At 36.6% G+C, this 18727-nt stretch overlaps 1 protein-coding gene across 1 annotated transcript in view; it reads right to left on the minus strand.

Moving 5' to 3' along the window:
* Positions 1-18727, minus strand: part of SLIT3 (slit guidance ligand 3) — an 811508-nt gene that overhangs the window by 341803 nt on the left and 450978 nt on the right. The window lies entirely within an intron of this gene.

The following is an 18727-nucleotide window of genomic DNA, read 5'->3' on the forward strand; positions in this document are numbered from 1 at the left end:
TCCCATCTGGTTGGCCATTCTACTGAAAGATTTTTCACTAAATACAGGTTCTGCCTAACTGTATCAGTGAGAGAAATCCATTGATAGAAAAGATTCAAGAAATTGTGTGTGTGTGCGCACGCACACAAACACACAAAATTACAGTCTTAATAATGTAGTACTTTGCTATGAAACAAGTGTAATTTAATACACCTAAGATTGATTTTTTTCACATTTATTTTACCAAGATATCCATGTTTAAATATATTTTACAGTATTTGGGAACATATGGGTACATATGCATACGTGTGCATTTCAACTAAAAAATTATTTTTTCCTGCTCCATGTGCTTGAATCAGAATATACAATTTAAGGATTTAAGTCCTTATGTATCTGATAATTTACATTACGCTGCAAAAAAAATCCATATTATATGATACTGTATAACTATACACACATTTGACTACAATACAGACATTGCAAAAGACATGAATACACACCCCTTGTTCTGTGTGGTCCTTTGCCCAGACCACAATGTTGGCGGGACTGTCTGTTCTGAATGTCTGTATAGTACTTAGTGCAATAGGGCTATGATCTTTTGGGGGTTTATAGATGCAACTGCATATTAAGCAAAATTATTATAACTATTATATGCACAGTGTACATATACACACGCACCAGTACAGATATGATAATGAGGTGTGGTAGAAAAATCATCATCCTCTGTACTCTGCATTGTACAGACATTTAAGAAACCATGTATTGCCCCAGCAACCTTCAAGTGAAAGTAGAAATAAACCATCAACTAGACACAATAATAACTACAATACAATAAAAAAGATAGTAGGCATATTTTTAGGTAGAAAGCATGTGTTACTTTAAAGTTCTAAATGATTGTAGCATTGATTTTGAATCTTCATGAATGACCACATAGGTACAAATTGAGCCTACTGATATACATTATGCTGAGTATGTATATATCTAAAGCCCAAATGTCATCTATCCAAGCTGATGTGGTACCATCGTAAAAGATCAGGTTCAGTAAACTCCAAGCTTTTTATGATTTTAAGTGTATGAAAAATCATACTGATTATCAAGGCTACCAAACAGCTTACAAACATAAACCCAGTTTAAGTTTGTCACGAATCTCATAACTTAACAAAACATGATGAATTTGGCAAATCTTTGCGCAGCATCCCTCATGCTGAACCAAAAGATGTAACATAATCTAAAGGGGATCTCTCTCTCTCTCTCTCTCTCTCTCTCTCTCTCTCTCTCTCACACACACACACACACACACTGCATCTTTTGGGAGTAGACGGATGATGTTACTGAGGGACTACTTTTTGGATTTTTATTTACTGGTGGTTTCTGAAACGTTAACATATGTCACTTTACTGGAACAGTGTTTAAGTCATAATTTAGGTGTCAAGATTGCTGTAACAAGCATTAAAAATAGAGTAAAACACATGATAGCTGTTGTGTGCGTATTTAAGAACTTTATATTGCAACTTGCTTCCTCATGTACATTATTAATCTAATTCACATGTGCTTTGCATTTGATGTTAAAGAAAAAGCAAAAGCCAGCGATTAGGTGAATATGGGTATCGCCCATTTTTTTCTTTTCAAACTCATTAGGTTGTGTTGCCCAGTTTTAAATGAAGTACGAGATGCTATCTACTTTATTGTCAAATATGCTAAGATCTAAGTAAATAAGCCCAGAGTGATTAATATATGTATTCAACATCAGAAAGCCTTCTGTTAGTCATATAAGTCTACTTAAACAGCGTAAGATATTTTTTTTTAAGAATGCTGTTCTGTTGCTTGGATTTTATGGTAAAAATTTATTTAATAAATCATATACAGCTCTCTGTGGGCCCAATACTGCCAACAATAATTACCAAGCTTAATGCTTGAGGGGTCTATTAATCAACGGGACTATTCACAGTAGTAAGATAAGCACTACATGCTTTGCAGAGCTAGTATATTCATAGGATTGGGCCCCAAATTATTAAGCTTTTTAGAGAGATCTCATTTTGCATTAGTTATACCCTGCCCTTTAGGACTAATTTCAGCTTCCTAACAAATAAGCTACAGGAGCACGATGTCTGAAAGACAGCCAGGTTAAGCATTTAGAGAACGCAATAGGAGGCCAGTGTCACCTGAGTTTTAGTCTTAGTTCTGTAAATGATTAAGGCCCCACCTGCAAACACTTATGCATGGGCTTACTTTTAAGCATGCAAATTATCCCTCTGAAGACAACAGGATTAATCACCATCTTAAATTTAATCGTGTGCTTGTTTGTAAGACTGGGGAAACAAATCATATGCCGTGATACTCAAAATGGACAACTTGTGCTTCTAAAGAAAAAAATCAGGATCTGAGAAAAGCTACATCATACTCGGAAAAACTGAAGAGTCAGAGAAAAAAAAATAGCGGACGCAGGACTACATTTCTCTGAGTTACACATTGTAGCACAACTGTCTCCACTTACCACTTAGATCTGAACGTAGTGTTCAGACATGCACATAAAGGAACTACATATTCATTTGTCAGCTATTACTATCTTTCAGGTAAGTGTAAAAATGGCATCCGTTTTATGTGACAGTTTTGTGTGTCAGTTTTCAGACATTTGTTGAAGAGATTTTTCGCCTCGCTATTACCAAAATAATGTAACTAAGGAAGGCTGCATCTCTGATGGTTAGAGCAAAGGATAGGAGGACATCAGCCCTGGGTTCTGGTGTTCTTCTGCCACTCACATGATGTGTGATCTTTTGAATGTCACTCTTTACCTGACTTTCTCCCCACCTATGAAATGAATACAACACTGACCCCATGGGGATGTTTTGAGGCTTATCTAACACTTGCAAAGTGGTTGGCTTGCCTCTTATGAAAGGCACTATAAAATGTGCCCACTGCAACCTTTATGAAAGTGGGTCTTTGCATAGCTGGCTGGAAGAAAAGGGGGTTTAACCCCTGCAGAGCTCCCTTATAGCAAATGGGGAGAAATGGGAAAGTTCATAGGGATGCACAGGAAGGGCAGGAAGCAGATGGGGCCAGGTTAGGACAAGGTCACTGCATTGTCCTTCATGCTGACTAGAAGAGTAGGGGGGGTATTTATGTCCCAAGCAACCTCTTTACCACTGGGCTACCCAAACATATACTCGGCAAATGGGTTCTCTTTTGACTCACTGTGGGAATTATGCTGATTTCCCTATTCTTTTCAGGGCTGAGAAGGAATTTTCCCCTTACCCCCAGATTGGTCGAAGCCAGCTCATTTTTTTCACCTTCCACACAGCTGTTCTGCGACCTTGTGAGGTGAGTAAGGGGATTAGGTTATACTGTCAAAATTTACGACATAAAACTTGTGGTGGATTTCCAGTGCATGTACTTGATATAGAAGGGATACAGTTATTGGACAAAATGGATTGGGAAAGGATTTAGAGGAAAGCATTCCTTAAGGAAGTTAAGTAAGGGGGAGGGGAGTTGGGGCTCCTACATCTCAACAGCAGGGAGCCAACCCCCTCCTTTTCCTGTCCCCCTTAAACAGGTTAAGGAAAAGGGTTTGGGGCTCCTACCTCTTGTCAGTGGGAAGCTGACCCCCTCCTTCCTGAGCTGTACGATATGTTGCCTGGTACCGCTGGACATTATAAGTGAATCAAGCTGCAGCCTAATTAAACCACATCCATGGCCTCCTGTCTTTCTTCCACACAGCTGGAGAGATACAATGTATTCTTAGGAATATGTTTGGATAAAATTAACAATTTGAACTGGGAAAGAAAATAACAGAGGAAACAAACTGCATCTTTCCGCTCTGACAGTCGCTCCTGGGGTATTACTGGAGCCTCTGAACAGCAAGCAGACTTACAAAATATGCATCATGTAGACTGTGATACCTAGAAACAAAGGTGGTGAGGGGGTGGGGGATCGAGGAAGGAGTGCCAGATTTAATTTTGAACCTCCAGGCTTTTGTCAGGTTAAGACGGATCCCTAACATTAAAAGGAATTAAAGTGTTTGTGTAGGTTTAAACGGTAAACCCCTCATGACTAATTTCATACATTAGACACTGGACTTGGGTCCATGGCCTTTGTCAAAAGTGTCTCTTGCTTTGACGTCAGCAAGCATGGGAAACCCTGCAACATATGTGTGATTAAATTGCTGCTCTGACTTCACCCAAGAGGCTTCAGGGAGCTGAAACTTCTATAACAGGCAATTAGCTCCCACTAGACAATAACAACAGCTACAGATATATATAACAAAAGAATTCAGAAAAAAAAAAGAGTAAAATTGGGTATCAAGGAAAAGATGTATTAACTACTTAAGATAAAGGTAACATTTGAGACAGGAACACTTGAAGCTTGTAAATTGTTGACTGAAGAAATGAAATATTCCTTTTTTAAATAAATCTGCTCATGCAGATATAAAAAAAAACCATAGAACTATCGGGCAAGAAAGAGACAACTAGTCTATCCCTCTGCATCGAGGCAGGATTAACTATACCGAACATACACCATGTATATGTATAATAATATGGTATTATGTATAGTATAATTTCATGTCACCCATTTACTACTCAAGTGTTTTCAATAAGAAGCATAGAAAATATAAATTATAATTGACCAAGAAATTGTGTGACTAACGGATAATTACTGGTCTTTAAAACTGGCATTTTATAATACAAAATTAAGATAAAACATCTTTTGTTAAAATTGAGAAACAATGCTGCACTCCTATAACTATTAAATCCTTATATTTCAACTGTTATTTAATCCAAGAGATGGAGCTAAATTCTAGCACCAAATTCCCATGATACTGCAACACTTTGTCTCATATATTTGGATTTGCATATTATCTGCCATAAGGTGAGAGTTAAATTTCAAATTTCATTCTAAGAAAGAATAAGATTTCAAAATGTTGATTTTCTTTTGCCATTAAAAATCCTTTAATATTCAAAAATCTAAATTGATCACTTTGGTAATTATTCTGCAAATAAGACTTCCTTTGTTCTATAACCAGATACCAAATGGAACAGAATGAACTACCTTTTCTGCAACTAACAAACCTATGTACAGAAAGAAAGAGACCATCAAGCACTAAGCATGTTGAAAAAAACAAGCTACATTCTCACTTTGTTTTATTATATTTTGTTTATTTGCAGTATAGGAAGATATTTTTAAATGTAAGAACATTAGTCAGGACGTTGTAGAATCCAAATGATCTAGTCAAAGAACAGGCAGAATACTAGTTTAATTAATGTCTTCACTTTGTATTCCTGGTCTGGAGCCTAGTTAAAAATTTAAACACGAATCTGTTTTAACAAGGACTATTACGCATACTTTGCAGTTATTTTCATTTAATACATTTTATTTCCTGTATTTTATATTACTATTTAGCATACATGTTTCTTAAGTGGAAGAATAGTTTTACATCCTAATAGTTGTTCATTTAAGAGAACTCTACACTAATACAAATGCACATGACAGATTAATATCTCAGAAGCATGTCATGTGTTAGCTAATGAATGTCAACAACAAATTCATTTTCATATTAAAATATTTTACTGTGTTTTAGACTAAGATTTTTTACGGACATTTAGTGGGAAGGTGCTTTGACTGTACCTTTTTTTTTTTTTTTTTTTAAGAACACTGCCAAGGAATTTAGCCCAAAAATTAAGAATAATCACTCCTCCAAAATACTCGTTTTGATAGATTTGTTCATAGGAACTTTTTCTTAAAACTTTAGAGGAAACAACTGTTTGGATATATTTCCTCTGCAGTGTATCCACTCCGATAGTGCAGCACTTAGTTTGTTCATAAGAACCAGAAACAGACTAGTCTACATTTGCTGTTTGAATCTAGGGTCTGATCCTGCAGATGCTTAAGCAAATGAATAATTTGAAGAAAATTGGCCCAACACACATAAGTAAAATTGATCACATGCCTAAGAATTGAAGGATTGGGCATTTAGAGGGGTTTAATACATAAAGAAACTCCCTAGAGGGGGCCCGGAGGTACACATTTTTAATTCTTTCAGTTTCAATAATCAACAAGTGTATTAACAAAAGAAGAGGGAATTTTGAAAACATTGTTTATAATCAATTTCCATTTTTCACACTTAATTTTACTCATCTTTGAAGAATTGCAACAAAACAATTAAAATCTCTGATAATATTTAAAAAGTGTGTAGGTTAAATAAATTGTTTTTACCATTAAAATACAGGTTGAATGGGGTAAAAATGCTGGAGCAGTTTATAAGGAGGAAGAGCTAAAGTGATCAGTCTGTAATCCAGCTCTGATATTTTGAGTCTTACTCCAGAATTGCATCTTTTTATGATAGTATGGTTTTGGAGACCCGCAACAGTCAAAGCACTATGCAGAAATAGCTCATCTGCATAGCATAAATGGTTAGGTGTGATCAATTCTCAGTCCCATTCTGTGTTACCAAGGTGTTAAGTAACAGATCAGTTGGTTTTTTTTTAAATATTCTGCAGACTATGAAGTTTAAAGTTACTAATATTTGCTCTCTCTATAAATAAAATTACCTGGCTTTGTTATTTTGGGGCCAAGCAGCATTTTATGTAATCACCACATCAATTTAAAGCAATACTTAAATAACAATTAAAAAATTAAAACCTTCCTCCCCTCCCCCACATCCAATGTCTCCTTTCAATTTCATGGTATTTACAACATCCTTATTTTACTGTCCCCAGTTACTGATGTAACGAATAGTGCATACCAAACACACAAATGGCTGTCTCCATAGCAATTGGGGCAGGTTTTGTGGTTTCCCTAGTTACTCCTGACTGATAACCATCTGTTGTTCTTCATTGCCATAGACCCAACAGGAGGGGGAAGGAAGAAATCAGAAAGATAAAATTGGTGATTGTTAGATCATTTGAAAAGGTATCTTTTGCATACTTTTTCAACCTCCCCCACCCCCCGGAAAGGATTTGTACTTATTTGGGTTCCAGTTTGGTCTTTTACTTTCAATAAATGTGAACTAAATATCGTTGTGTAGAAGAAGACTCTGTTGCCAAGCTGGATCAAAGAGGGTATTACCCTGAGAGCAAAAAGTTATAAGTCTTTCACTAAATTGATACAATTTTATATTCACTTTCACACTTTTCTTTTTGAGCTAGAAACACAAGGGCTCTAAGGTTCCATTCACAAAACAGGAGGAGGAAGAGGTGGTGATGCTCTTAGACCCAATAGTCCAGTTATTTGGATACTCACCTGAAATGTGGAAGGGAGACCAAGGTTAAAATCCCTGCTCTGAAGCAGGAATTTTAAACCAGGTCTTTCCCACTCTAAGGAGAGTGCTCTGACAACCAGTCCATTGGCTATTCTGGGATGGATCTCTCAATCTCTCCTGCTGAAGCTGTTCCACTTTGTATATATAATGATTGGCAAAGAGATTTGAACCTGGGTCTCCCACGATAGCTATAGAATCATTCTCAGTCACTCTCTCTCTCTGGCCCAATGATTATTCAAGTATTTTATACAAAGTAGAATGGCTTCAACAGGAGGGTCTGAGAGACACACAACCCAGAATAGCCAATAGTCTGGCGGTTAAAGACATTAGTTAAGGAGTGGGAAGATTTGAGTTTAAGTCCTTGCTCTAGGAAAGGGATACAAAACTGAGTTTCCCACATCCCAGATGTGTACCCTAAACACTAGGCTATTGGATATAACAGGATTGCTTTGTCCTCCTCCTCTTGTTTTGTGAATCTAGCACTTCATTTCCTTAGCGTTTATTAAAAAGAGGTTAATAATGCCCAGAAACTAAATATTTCATGTAAAAAAAATAATTGTTCAACCCAGCACTGTCAGAGAACCAAAAACTCAGTTCTTTGTCCATCTCTAGCCATGGTGTAGCAAAGCAAGATTATTTAACAAGGGTGCTTGGCAGAAATTGTATAAGTTTCATATTTCATTGTTTGTGACATTGTAAACGCATGTCTTTGAGGGAATACTCGGGTTTCTAACCCTATAAGAAGAAATGTATTCTCTGGAGAACTTGAAGGGAGATAGGATGGAGTGATGATGAAGAAGATGGGACATATGACAGATCTTAACCACTAAGATAGCCTGTGAGCTACTCAGGGGTCAGTCACCCACACTCAATCATCTAAAAAATCAAGAGGAAGATGGAGCAGGTGGCAGTATTGTTGCTGAATCTCCAGGCATTTGTCCACTCAAGTCACATCAGTTCCATTACTTTAATTGTTTTGTATATTCCGTTCTACCACCTTGTAGCCAATATCCATTCAATTTTTATGGGTGACTTGAGAAAAAACCAAATGAGCCAAAGACAAATGAGAAGATTAAAAATGAGGGATACATAATACCAAAGTAACAATTGTTCTGAGATAGTCCATACATTATAGCACCAAAATCACCTGGACATTAAGATTTTACTTTAAAAGGGAAAAAAAGAGAAAAGTTTGTGGATGGTTTTTAAATCAGAAACTTGTGTGTCTATGAAGTCTGTGGAAACTATATATTCATGTATATTCAGTTTATGTGTACGTTTATGGAGGCTGTGTACTGGAAGGTATAGAAAGGAGGGATAGGAATTATTTAGGTTTATCCTAAGGGCCATCATGGGATAAAGATTCAGACTACACTGAAAATATACTGAAGAATATCCAAGATGAAGGACAGCTAGTGTATTGACTACATCATCTTAGCAACATGCCACTGAATTATTTAACTGGACCTTTGTATAATAAGCCCACTAGATAGCTTGTTAAGCTGCAAACTGGGATCAGCAGCCAACAAAATAATACCAGTAAGTGATTCTGGTTTACCAATACTCTATTTGTTTCTTAAGTTCCAGCAGTGCCAAGGAGGGGGGAGGGAGTTTTAAATATCTCAGTGCATCCCTTTCTACACACAGTTCCTCTATACCTCAAAACTACTGCTCAATTAATAATGATTTGACTTGAACTGACAGTCACAGTGGCATTTGTAGTGAAGGCTATAGATTTCAAGCTGATGCTTTAGCCTTAAATCATGCTATTATGACTAGTAATAGCCAGGGTTTCCCCAATATGGAGCATTCTAAGCGTAGGTCTAGTCCTCATAGGCTTTCCTAAGGAGCTGTAGAGGGCAAATACAGGAAAGGTGTGGGGGCTGGTGTTCAGATGATCAGGTGCTGCATATTACTGGAGCCAGCTCAGAACACCAACAGAATGCAGCTATCTGTTAATATGCTGACATGGCAAAAGCGACTGCCCTTTAGGCACTGAGGTTAGATTATTCTAAAGAGCTTTATTATGGGTCACTGAAAAATTAAGTAGCGCACAATATGCCTCCTTGATTGCTTTAAGGGAGTGAGTATGAGGACAAAAGGTATTCTGTTTTACTATTGCTTTATTCTCTTCTCTGTCTGTCTCAGTATGAACAGAGTTGAAGAATTGGGTTTGCATATTTAAATGCCCTGGGTCCAAGATACTAGGTCCCTCACCAAAAAGCAAAGTAAGCAGTTATAGGACAAAAGGGAAGATCCTCTCATGGATCAATAACTGGTTAAAAGACAGGAAACAAAGGGTAAGAATAAATGGCAGTTTTCCAAATAGAGATCGGCAGATAGTGGTGTCCCCCAGGGTTCTGTACTGGAACCAGTGCTGTTCAACATATTCATAAATGATCTTGAAAAAAAGAGTAAACAGTGAAGTGGCAAAATTTTCAGATGATACAGAATTACTCAAGATATCTCACAAAACTGGGTGAGTGGGTAAAATAATGTCAAATGAACTTTAGTGTTGACAAATGCAAAGTAATGCACATTGGAAAATGTAATCCCAACTATACATATAAAATGATGGGGACTAAATTAGCTGTTAACACTCAAGAAAGACATTTTGGAGTCATTTTGGATAGTTCCCTAAAAACATCCACTCAATGTGCAGCAGCAGTCAAAAAAACTAACCAAATGTTAGGATCCATTAGGAAAGGAATAGGTAATAAGGCAGAAAATATCATAATGACTCTATATAAATGCATGGTATGCCCACACCTTGAATATTGCATGCAGATATGGTCACCCCATCTCAAAAAAAACCATATATTAGAATTGGAAAAGGTAGAGAAGGGCAACAAAAATGATTACAGGAATGGAACAGCTTCAGTATGAGGAGAGATTAAAAAAATGGGATTCTACAGCATGGAAAGGAGATGACTAAGAGGGGATTGATAGAGGGCTACAGAGTCTTGACTGGTGTAGAAAAAGTGAATAAGGAAATGTTATTTACTTCTTCACATAACATAATAATTAGGGGTCACGCCAATGAAATTAAAAAGCAAGAGGTTTAAAACAAACCAAAGGAAGTACTTCTTCACACAATGCACAACCTGTGGAACACTTTGCCAGTAAATGTTGTAAAGGCCAAAACTATAACAGGGTTCAAAAAAGAATTAGCTAAGTTCATGGAGGATAGGTCTATCAACAGCTATTAGCCAGGATGGTCGTGGATGCAATCCTAACTTCTGAGTGTTCCTAGCCAGAAACTGGAAGTGGACAACAGGGAATGCCTGTTTGCTCAATTCCTCAGAATTGGACACTGTTGGAAGACAGCATACTGGGCTAGATGGATCATTGGTAATGGCTAGGCAGGCAGCAATGTGTGATTGGCTAAAAATTGCACACATCCTGTTACTTTTGTCTTCTTCATACACGCGCCAGTCCAACACTCTTGTTTGCCTCATGAACTTATGTCTTGTCTTTTAGACTTTTAGCAAATTGGAGAGTTTTCTGCATGTCTGTATCGTGCCTAACTCAATAGAGCCCTGACTTGGTTGGCCTTTGGGTACTTCTGCAATATAAATGGGAAGCAACAATGTTGTTTAGAAATGCTCAATGTCTAGCATTCATGGCAAATGACTTGATTTATACAATACTGTTAGAAGCCCCGCCATTCTCATAAGATGTGAAATTGAAGACATTCCACTACAACTGAAGACAACTGACTATCCAGCTGAAGATCTCATTGCACTTTTCTAAAAGAGCAAGAATTTTGTTGTTCACTGCTGTATGTATAGTACTATTGTGTGTGTAATACCTGCAAGATTTACCTAAGGAGTTATTGCAATACCTATACCTGTATCTAGCAAACCGAGTTGTAAAAAGGTGCAGGATATTTAGTGAACAAGAGGTGCTAGATAAAACCACATTGCATTTTATTGTCTATTTGCTTTCTGTTTTAGGAGAAAAATGAATATTTAAAAAAAAGTAAATCAAGAGAAAACCTAGAAAGAGGGAAAAAAGGCAATTAGATAATTGTTGGTTTGGTAAATCTGAATTTTTTTTGTAATAAGTCAGCAGTAATTCTGTTGGTGGTGGTCATCTTTGGGTCCCACTGAATTTAACTAGCTTTATATATGTTGCATAGAACACAGACACTCAATGGGTGTGTCAAGGTTTTTTTTCCCCATTTTGAACTTTAGAGTACAAAAAGTGGGGACCTGCATGAACACTTCTAAGCTTAATTACTAGCTTAGATCTGGTACACTGCCACCAGCCAGAATTTAGTGTCTGGCACACTTTCTGTTCCCCCAAAACCTTCCCTGGGGAATACAGATCCAAACTCCTTGGATCTGAAAACAAGGAGAAATTAACCATCCCCCCTCCTTTTCCCCCAGACTTTCCTCTCCCTGAGTTGCCCTGAGAGGCTTCACACAGATCCAAACTCCTTGGATTTTAAAACAAGGAGGAATTAACCACCCCCCTCCATTCCCCCCTCCAATCCCTGGTGAGTTCAGACCCAATCCCTTGGATCTTAAAACAAGGAAAAATCAATCAGGTTCTTAAAAAGAAAGCTTTTAATTAAAGAAAGAAAAAAAGGAAAAAAGTTCTCTCTGTAAAATCAGGATGGAAAATGTTTTACAGGGTACTCAGATTCGTATAGACCAGAGGGACACCCCCCCAGCCTTAGATTCAAAGTTACAGCAAACAGAGGTAAAAATCCTTCCAGCAAAAAGAAACATTTACAAGTTGAGAAAACAAACATAAAACTAATCCGCCTTGCCTGGCTATTACTTACAATTTTGAAACATGAGAGACTGATTCAGAAAGACTGGGAGAGCCTGGGTGTACGTCTGGTCCCTCTTAGTCCCAAGAGCGAACAACGAACAAAACAAAAAGCACAAACAAAGACTTCCCTCCACCAAGATTTGAAAGTATCTTGTCCCCTATTGGTCCTCTGGTCAGGTGTCAGCCAGGTTTACTGAGCTTTTTAACTCTTTACAGGTAAAAGAGACATTAACCCTGAACTATCTGTTTATGACAGGGTGCTTTAGAAATGTAAACTGAAAATTAAATTAAATTGTACAAAGATAAATATCAAATACTAAATGCTCCTTTAGTATTCAGTGAACATTCATTTAATTTGTGTAACATTTACTAAATAAGCTACCACATAGATTTAGTTTTACAAGCATTTTGTAACCAATATTTTTACTTGATATTAATCTCTCTCTCTCTGATATGTCAAGATCGTAGTACAGGTACTGAATTTTTGTTAGCAGATCACTTACCTTGTGAGCAGCACCTACTGAATCTCTCTGTGCAGTAAAAGTGCACACAACATTTGTGACGAATCTTGCGCATATCCTTTCTTTCCCCCTAAATTAAATTGTGTGACCATTTCACTTAATTCAAAATATCAGATGGCATATGTCTATCGTAGGTACTTATCTGATCTGCTTCACCAAAGTATTTGAGTCTCTCACAATCTTTCATGTATTTATCAGTCCAACTTGCAGATACACACCTGATAGCAGGATGAGGTTTTCTAAGACCTCAGAAATTCCATCTCCAGAATATCTACATTATTTGTTTTAATTAAAAAAATTTCTAATGTCAAGTGTTAGCCCTGAGTGAAGGAAACTAGAGATTTTATAATGGAAAAGCAGAAAACTTAAGAATGATGATACAATGGATCAGTATTGATAATGTAAGCATCATGGCACAGTACAGTTATAAAGATAAAAGGAGAAAATTGTACACATGATATTACAGTATTAAGGTTTTTATTGAATCAACATATCTCTAATTAAAAGTAATACTATCAGGAAGCAGTATTGGTACCCGACATGATCATGTAAGCCTAGCTCTTGTGTAGGATTTAAAGCAGTCAAACAGATACTAATACACTTCATTCAGCTTTCCTTCTGAATCTCTATTACCTTTGAGAGATCAGCTGATACACAAAGAATATCTCAGCTCTGGATCTGAAGCAACATAGTTTAGAAATCTAGATAAAAGGGGCAACCTTAATCTCAAAGACTGCATATGTTACCAAAAACAAACCATGCGTCAGTTCCAGGTGGGTTTATTCCTCTGTTTTGCAGAGGGACATATTTCTAATATGACAGTTAGAAAGTCTCAGTTTATCTCTAGGGGAAGCATTTCTAATTAGGGCGATGATGAAATAATTATGCCTTACAGAAGGTGATAAAATGTTTTAAAAAAAAAATCAAACAAACCCACTCTCTCCAAATATAAAATAATTTTACTCCTGAGTGACAAATAAGGATTTAGACACATGTGGTCTGTTTTTGTTGAGACATGGGGCTAAATTATTTTTAACTTAAATAATGTTTTAAACAGGAAATACTGAAGATAAAGGTTTACGTTCAGATATTTCTTTCTATAACAGGAATTAATACTTATTTCTGTGGAATTTGTGGCTGTTTTATTTTGTTAATGAAGTAATTTTAAAAAGTAAAACCCTCAGGGCCTCTTAGGCAACTTTATTTGGCAAATGTAAACAGCCATATATCTACCCTGATCATCCATATTAATTATTAACCATTCACTAATTATGCAAAGAGCTTCATGAAACTGGAGTTATCAGCTAAGAAGTTGAAATGCAGCACACACAGTCAAACTTAATCTGCAAAGTAAGACTTTCAACCATTCTTTCTTGCTTCCAAATTCCTTTATACAGATTTTCTTCATCATTATATCCATTAAAGAGACAACTGCTTTTCCCTCACCAACCAAGTAATCAATAGGAAGTCCAAGACAAATACATGTTTGAGTGTATTAGCTGCTATTCCCTAACAGGTTCAGGTAGTAGTTTGGTTCAGAACAGCCCTGTCAGTAATCTTAGCTGACTATTATAACCCAACTTCAAAATGTCTGAATCATAATGAAAGGAGAAAGCACCTTCATAAAATATACAGAGACAAGATCTGTCCCCAAATTGTTTTTAATCTTTTTTATCTTAGTCTTGCTACTAAAACAACACTTTTGTAAGTATGTAAAGAAGATACCTGTGCAATCTTGACTTGATAGTACATTTCTCCATTCCTTATCATCTTCACCAGTCTAATTCAGAATGTCTGCTTGCCTAAATTATTGAGAACAGGATCTTGCTGCTTAACCCCTTCAGTGCCTAAAGGTTAACACCTAATTAAGCTCTATGGTTACTCAAGAGAAAACATATAAGCAACACCCTTAAAAAAGCAATGTGAGTTAGTGGTAGCAAGGAAAAGGCTTGGAAATCAGTCTGTTCAACTACATTTTAAACCACTTTAAAAAAAACAAGGAATCCTTGTGGCACCTTAGAGACTAACAAATTTATTTGGGCATAAGCTTTCGTGGGCTAGAACCCACTTCATCAGATGCATGGAGTGAAAAATACAGAAGGAAGTATAAACACATGAAAAGATGGGAGTTGCCTTACCAAGTGTTTGGTCTCGGGTTCTAGCTCATGAAAGCTTATGCCCAAATAAATTTGTTAGTCTCTAAGGTGCCACAAGCACTCCTCGTTCTTTTTGCTGATACAGACTAACACGGCTACCACTCTGAAACCTTAAATCACTTTGGATCCTTGCATCATCTTGGGCAAATCACTTGCCCTCCCTGCAACCATCATCCCAACTGTAAAGAAGATTTTAAAATCATTTCTCAGACATCTTGGATTATGATGGAGAAGGCTTATAAAAACTTCACATTTGTATTGGAATGTTTTTATGTGCCATGTCTTGGCCTCATCTTGTGCATTGTCCATTATTCTCACCATCTACTTAAATAGGAATTAAACATAAGTATTGTAATAAAATGTGTTTATTAAATACAATACACTATTATTACATTTTGATCCTCTAATATTCTCAGCTTTGACTGGCTGGCTATTTAGAGCAAAAATTTCACAGGTAAGTTACCTAAGTCATTTTAAGAAGATTAATGTGCTAAAAAAATAAAAATGAAAATGTAAAAAACAACACACAACACTTCACTTTGTCCATTTAAAAAAAAGATTCTATTTAATGAGTATCATACTCTGCAAACTTGGAACTCAAAATTATCATCAGATTATTGTACTACTGTTTTTGGCTTGGAAAACAAACTTTAAATGACACTCTCTCCGATTAAAAAAAGACATCACAAAATACTGGGTCAAGGATCACATTCACAGAGGGACCAAATTCTACCATCTGTTACCCACGTGCATCCCTATACATGTTAATGGGACTAGAAGGGGGCAGAGAAAAAAGCAAAATTTGATCCCACAGGCTCTTATTACAGAAAAAGTGAGGAACGTTTTGTTGTGGGTATAAACTATGTAAAATTAATTTCTTTCTGTTGCTTTCAGGAGGGCACATTCTTGTGTCCCCTCTGAATGCTCCTATATCACATTTTTGCGCCATATTCTAGTCTAACACTGAAGAGTTTTTATCCTCTGTGTCCCAACTATTTCACAGCAACTTGCTCCCAGATTTCCATCTATCTAACCTATCCCTCAGTATTTCTATTAATCACATCACTGATATCTAAGTATCAGCTGAATCGTGCTGTGGTTGCCTTAGATTTTGTTGCTCCATTTTAATTTAACTAGAGACAGACCATTCCTGACACAAGCATAATACCCACTCTTATAAGAACTTCCTGAGACCTCTAATGTCCCTGCACAGTCTATGGGACCTGAGTTTGCTTTAATATCAGAAGCAATCTGTTACTGCTCCTCCCACACTGCTGTACTATAGCTTTTAAAAGCAAATGGACAGTTTATTTTTATATGAAAAGAAAGTATGAAACTTAAATGCCTTAATCCTTCTTGTTAGGCTTAGGGTTAGGGTTATTTGTATATTGTACTATATTAATAGTTTCATTCCAAGGAATAGCGATCTTGTCTTGAAGACATATGAAAGTGGCTCAATTTTCCTATGGCCACCCCATATCCAACAGAATTCTCTGCTTACAGGATGGCAAATCCATACAACAGTGGGCTGGTAGATGTGAAATCAAGAACTTAAATTTTCATTTCTGTGTACAAATATGGGTAAGAAACTATACCCACTTTATATGTGGTTCTCATAGTGCTGGAACTATGTTTAGGTTCCTAAGTGGCCTAGAAGTCATGGCATAACATTTGCCTTCTGGGCACCAATCTATGGTTTTATGGATAAAGCATAGGAATGGGAGTCAGAAGAGAGAGAGTCTTTCTATTCCCAGCTCTGACATAGGATCTCATTCTGATATTGAGCAAGGCATTTACCATCTTGAAGTGTGAATATTACTGCTCACTGTTTCAAAATTATTGTCAGGTTAAATCCATTAATGTTTTTAAAGCACTTTCAGATTTTCAGATAAATGATTATTAAATTATCATATTGCCCTAAAAAAGGCTGTCTTCCAATATATTATTTTAGTGCCCAGAAAGTGGTATAAAAAAGTGGTATAAATGCCTGAATGATGCTGACTATTTGCAAAATTCAATTTCAAAAGTTAATACCATTGAAACAGTGCAACAACTTGCCTGCTCAGAGATCACAGAATCAATGTCTAGATATTACATTCCCTCTTCAAAACTTTGATTAAGCAATACCTAAGTACTTCTTGATAGTTCCCTTGCGATACAGGCATGATATCCATATAGAGATAGGAAAACTGGGGCAGTGAAGGAAGTCAGAATCAGAGCCAGTATTAAAACTAAGGAATTCATCTTATCCTCTAACAAATAAACTGCAGCTTTCTGAGATTAAAAAAAAAACAAAAAAAACTTACCGGGGCTCGACGAGTGGCAATTGATGCATCAGCAGTCGATTTAGCAGGTTGAGTGAAGACCTACTAAATCAACTGCAGATCACTCTCTCATCGACTCCTGTACTCCACCGGATCGAGAAGAGTAAGGGGAGTCGACAGGAGAGCGTCTCCCATCGACACTGCATCTCCCATCGACCCCATGGTAAGTAGCTCTAAGCTATGTCGATTTGAGTTATGCTATTCACATAACTCAACTTGTGTAGCTTAGATCGAATTTCCCCTGTAGTGTAGACAAGGCCTTGGTTTTCTTACCTGAGCCAGACTTGGGTTTGGCCTTTTTTTTTTTTTAACTAATCACTGGGGTGAAGCAGAGAAAAACAAACAAATAGGCCTATCACTTAACTTGGTTCAAGTGGATAGGTCAAATACATGAGTACTTGTTCTGACAGCGCTGGTGGGCAATATTTATAACCCCATTATTTGTGGGGACTGTGTTGAAATTATATTGCTGTGCTGTTTTGGCTAAGAGAGTACGCACTGACCCTGCTATGCCTAGCACAGCACCAGAATAATTCTGAGCAAAAAGGTTTGCATTAAATGTAATGAAGCAAATGACAAAATCAATAAACCAGGAACGGTGTGGCTATCATAAAAATGATGTAAATTCAGAGTTCAGGATGGTTATGTAGCTATTTAGAATTGTAATTAAAACCAGCACCATTTTTCCCCAGGATAAAAGCCACTTTGACAACCACAAATGAATGCTACAGGAAATTTTCTACAAAAATATTCAAAATTAATGTATGGCACAAAGATGGCATACATTATCCAAGGATAACCTGTAAATGTCGACTTATGATCAAGTTTAAGCATACAAAATATAGGGAATTTGATTTTACATAAGATTTTTCGAGTGACTCTGTCTTCCACTTTAATCAAGTTTTATATTAAAAGGGAACTATGGATGCAGTGTATCCCATTTTAAAATAATTGTACTTCTGAAGTTACTCTCGGTCAAAGAGACTTTTTAAAAAGTCTATTAAAATTGCAAAGAGAGGATCAAATCTGCCATTCATTACACTCCATTCAAACCTCACTGATGCTGTGCTTAGCCAATCCTAACATTCAAGAGAGTATTTTATACCATATCTATATTTTATTTAAACAAAGGAAACACTGAACAGATATTCTTGCCAAAATTAGTAGCTCCATTGACTTTAATATTTCTTTGACATTTGCCCATATACCAGATTCAAGTTTAGCAGACAAGCCTAGTGTAAACAGATGTGTAAACAGATGTGTTGACTACTTTTATTTGGGTGAGTTAATATCACTAACAACTAGGGTTGCCAACCTTCCAGAATTGTCCTGCAGTCTCCAGGTATTAAAGATCAATGTTTAATTAAAGATTATGTTATTTGATGAAACTGCCAGGAATATGTCCAGCTAAAGTTGGGAACTCTATGCAACACCTGAACGCTACCCCAAATCTGCTCCTCTCATGCATAATGCATGAGTTACTCAGTAATTCAAGTTGGAGGGCATGCATAAATAACCTGGAAATACTGATGGCATAATCCTACAACACATATACTTCCAACCAATCAGGAACTCTCAGAATTTTTAGCTGTAAGGTACCCCCCATATCAAGTGGCTCTCAGTGTCAAATTGGGGATGTGCAGCATGTGGCCTCATTTAAAAATTCATACGAAAATGACATTTAGGAAAGTTCAATACATAAAGGTTTAAATA

This window comes from Gopherus evgoodei, chromosome 8 (assembly GCF_007399415.2).
Source record: "Gopherus evgoodei ecotype Sinaloan lineage chromosome 8, rGopEvg1_v1.p, whole genome shotgun sequence".
Lineage (NCBI taxonomy): Eukaryota > Metazoa > Chordata > Testudines > Testudinidae > Gopherus > Gopherus evgoodei.